The sequence below is a fragment of the Papaver somniferum genome, chromosome 3, assembly GCF_003573695.1.
Source record: "Papaver somniferum cultivar HN1 chromosome 3, ASM357369v1, whole genome shotgun sequence".
In the NCBI taxonomy this organism is placed as follows: Eukaryota; Viridiplantae; Streptophyta; class Magnoliopsida; order Ranunculales; family Papaveraceae; genus Papaver; species Papaver somniferum.
Window position 1 is genome coordinate 60,630,853 of NC_039360.1, and position 4,880 is coordinate 60,635,732.

A 4,880-nucleotide genomic window follows, 5' to 3' on the forward strand; every position below is an offset into this window, starting at 1 on the left:
TTCTTAGTGAGGTTTTAGTGAGACAATGGACTTAAACACAATGGCCATCATGAAAATAACTATACCTAAAGAATTATATTTGAAGTATTGTATGTGAAGCACTACTCGCGAAGAACTATTATTGAACTGCACAAGGCGGATGTTGTTCGAACTTAGGTTCATGTGTGTTTGGCCCGCATAGATATATAACCATAGTTTACCTCATATATATATATATATATATATATATGTATCTAATCTCTAATGAATAAGAGTTCTCCTTCTCGTATTCTTTCGTATCTCAATATACTACAACATTGTTCTAATTTGTATTTTTTTCTTTTGGCTTTAGGGTGTTCCAATTTTTAGCTAGGGGATACTCATTGGTATTTTACTATTGTACCCTTTTTCATTTTGATTACCATTTTTTTCAATGCAAATTAAAACCTGAAATGCAAAAATTTATGCATTTTACCCTTGTTTTTCGCACAACCAGCTATAATGGTTATGCAACTAGAACCCAAACTTTTGCCCCCAAATCCTAAACTCTATTTAATATATCTCCCAAACCAAATAGGGATATTTATGTATCACAAAATATACATGGTTATTGTCTTTAAATATCTTTAGGTGATTTTATTTTGTGTTATCAGATTTTTTCCAATCAAAACTAGTTTTCTCCGAAATTAAGTTATTTTATGTAAATGCTAGTGCATAATACAAACCCAACCCCGCCAAACCCCTCTATACAACTAATTTAAATACAAACCTCTACTACGGTGGGGACCGAACCCCTGACTTTGTCTTACTGGAGTTGATGGGATACCACTGAGCTATGCTCTTGGACCGTTCGAAGAAATTACATGAGATCCTACTTGAGATGCTAAAAAGACAAAATCAAGGCTTCAGACAACACAGACCAAAAACAAAAGCATGACGATGTAACCATCTGCGTTACACATCTTGTATGGTCATTGGTCACACTTCTTCATTACACTTTATTTTTACAGGAATCATAAACTTTGTTGAACAAATTATTAGATTGAGGAGGAAATAATTCGAGGAGAAGAAAATATCATGTGAAAAGCAGTTAAGAACTGTTGTTTTACCCCAGAGGATACATCAAACACCCAACATCAAAGGTCCATATCATAATAACATTTTATTTCTAATGGAATACAAAATATCATGGTAACTAATAAGGGTACCTGATTACTAGGGAGTGTACCAGTCCATTTGTCAGAAATATTTTGCATTTTATGAATTTTGTTTCATTAGTGCATCATAATGTTTTGCCTTTTATGAATTTTGTTCCGTTTGTGCATAATAATTAGCAGTGTTGATAATTATTAGGCACATGGCTCATGTTTCCATCTTTTTGAGCTTGGATCTTTTCGGGGATTTTTTCCCACGTGTTTGGTTTTCGGAGCCAGTTTAGCCGATAAATCCAGCTCCAATATTATTGGATGTCCTGGATATGATAGTTAATAAAGTTAGTTACCCTAAGGAAACACAATGACTTTATTTTGTTGCGGCAATGTTAACATCGTAGTTCCAATGAAAATTACATTCTTCGAAAAATACGACCAAAATTTCTTAATTCTCCGACAATCATAAAACATTGACTTTGATTTTAATGGGTCCTTCTTCTATGTGTTGTGTACTATGCTAGTAACTCACGCTAGCAAAGCCTTGTATCGAAGCAAAAAATCCTTACTAGGGTGTTTGGATGCGTCCTCTGAAGTTGCTTTTTAACTTCTAGAAACATAAAAATACGGAAATTAGGCTGACAATAAAATTTGAGATTAACTTGTAGAACAAAAAAAAAGGTTGGAGAACTAAAAGAGTTTGAAATTTGAAGTTGAAATAATTTCTCATTTGTTTTATGAGTGTCGGAGAACTTAAAAAATTTGGACATATTTGTTGAAGGATGCAATTTTTGTTGGAGCTACAATAATCATCTCGTCACAACTATTCAAATTTGGAGTCATGATTGGGTGATAAGCCTTTCAACCGTATGCTGAAAAAAATTTCGGTGGAAATATGGTGGTGCATGTGGAAAGAAAGAAATGAAAGGATCTTCAACAACAAAAAGAAAAATATAACAAGTATAATTAGAGATGAAAAAGTGGGGGTACAACAACCACACTGATAGACGCATTTATGTGTCTAATTTGTCCTCAATCTTTCGTATTGTTAGTACTTGTTTTCGTCCTTATTATGGTGTTTTGTGTGTTTGTAGGTATTTTTTTGGAAATAAATATCGATGGAAAATTCGGCTCAAAAAGTTGTTAAAGGCAACCCGGAGGAACGTGTTATTCGGAATCTCTATTTCGGATAAGGGGTACCCATTTGATATTCACACCCAAGCAGCCTGTTAAGGGGCGACCTTTTCTTCCCCATTTGAATTCGAAATTGGCGGGGAAAATGTGTTTGAAACTGCCAGAACTAGGGTTCGAGTTTTGGAAGCCTTTCAGTGAGACTAAAGAGCTGGAACAGTTTGGGTATCTTCCGTTGAGCCTAACAGGATTATTTTGGGTCTTTGGTTCGATGGATTTTGGCTAGAACTCGAGTTAGAAGAAATCATGGAGTTATGGGTAACCTAATTACTAAGGGGCACCCCATTTCAGGGCATGTACTAAAGGGACACCGGAACTGGATAGGGGGAGGTCATCTTCAAAGTTTCAAAACTGGATTTTGGCGGGAAAAAAGGCAGCAGCGTCAACAGTTTTGGATCAATGATTTGAGCGACCTAGGAGGCGATTAAATGGGAAAATTTGGTACCCACGGACTCTACAAGACATAAGGGACCTGTTAGAATCGATTAGACCCATCTAATTGGGCTGGATAAGTCAGAAAATCCACACAAAGTCAAGACAGTGCACACGGTTTCTGTTTAGGGTTTGAGATTAGTTTGAGAGATTTATGGGATATCTTGCGTGGGATATACATCAAAACAGTTGGGTAAAAGTTCTAGAAGATATTTGAGACGAGAGAATAGCTAGAAACAGCCTGTAACGCAACAAGAAGAAGATTATTCTTCAAACAACCCGTAAAGAATAATGGAGATTTCCAAGGGGTTTGATCGAGTTTCAAGGGGATTTAAAGCCTATAAATAGTTGGTTTTATGTCAGATAAGGGGGATGAAGAGTTTGGGGTCGATCCAGAGCCAGGAGGAGCGAAGAAGAAGGAAAAACAGCAATGTTCACCTGCTGCTGCTGCTGCCATTAAAAAGCTTCAAGAACACGAAGAACAGACTCTCCAGGGCAGACTTATTTTCAGCAGCGTCAACAGCATCAGCGAAGTGTCGCAGTTAGCTGCAGTTATATTCTATCGTTTCTGTTGGACGTGTTTTGTGAGTCTCAGAACCACTATTTTATAACTTTTGACTCTTTTAATCACACTTTGAACTTTGAATTAATATTTTGAGTGTGTGATTGATATGAATAGCTAAACCCCAATACTGGGATGATGGAGGAAGCCATATTTTACACATATAAAAATTATATTTAATTCTTTTATGATTTCTTGCATTTTTATTAAATGTTTTATGATTTTTTCTTAATTGATTGTCATTTCTTTTGATGGTTTATGCTTGGTCTTAGTACTTTTGATATGCCATGCTTTCGATTTACAGTTAATCTTTTAAAAATCTACCTTGGCAAGAATTAGAGTCCCTATTTTTATGTGAGCTATAATTGTTTTGGAAATAAATATATTAATTATATGAATGATTATGGTGGAATCCTGAGTCCTAGTGTCTCTTGATCCTGTGACAATTTTGTATATATTTTTGCTTTAAAAATCTTTTCAAGTCCGAGCATCGAATCCTTATTTACCGCAATCGAATTACTACAACAAAATGGCGCCGCCGACGCGGACTTGTATATAGATTTGTTTTTAGGTTTATTATTTTATTTTATTTTTTTTTACTATTATTTGTTCCTTTTTACGTTTCTTTTTGTGTCTTTGATTTACAGGTTCGAAGTGGAATACTAAGGACTTGGGAACAAAAAGCTTAAAGCTAAAAGTTAAAAGCTAAAAGAGAAGAAGAAAAAGACATAATTTTTTTTAGGATTTAATTTTTATTATTATTATTTTTTTTTGTATATAGCTTTTATTTATTTATTTTTAGAATTTGTAAATAGGCTTTATTTTTCATAATTTTTGTAATTTTGGACTTTTTATTTGGACTTTATTCTGGACTTTGGACATTATTTTTAAAACCCTACGGAAGGGTTATAAATTAAAAAAAAATTTAAATACAAACTGTTTGCAGGGAAGGACGACGATTACTATATCGTCTCGGCCCCTCGGGTTCGCACACGTCATAGGAGTCGTGGCCCGAGTCGACGACAACGGTTCATCGCCCGTCTGGTACGGGAGGTAAGTCCAATCGAAACACCCGCGAATCTCCTGCAAGCGGGTTACTGTCTGCCTTAAGGTGATAATTGTTTGAGGACGAACCAGACTGTCTTTATTTTCCTAGTAAAGGGCAAGGCCTGGCCTAAACAAGATAAGGGTTCGGATTTCATCACCGCTCCCTTCTTGCCCGCCTTAGGAAAACGAAACCTAACGTGAACCCAAGCTTTAAAATATGGAATAGAACGAGACCGATAGGGTAACGAGCTTAATAGGAAACTCGTTCGAAAAATATTGGTTTCTCTTTAAGCACACTCCAAAGTTCATGATGGTTTATGTGAGTTGAATGCGTGACTGCGCCGCCTTGTGATAGCGGTGAGGCCTTGGGTATCAAAGCTCCACTGAGCTTCCCTCGCCTCAATTCAACTTACTTTGACTCGGATTGATTCCAGAGGGGTTTGCTCAAATTGCAACGAATTCCCTTTCGAAAGATAGAAGCTGGTCTAGAAACAATCTAAGTGGAGCCATCATGCTTTTTG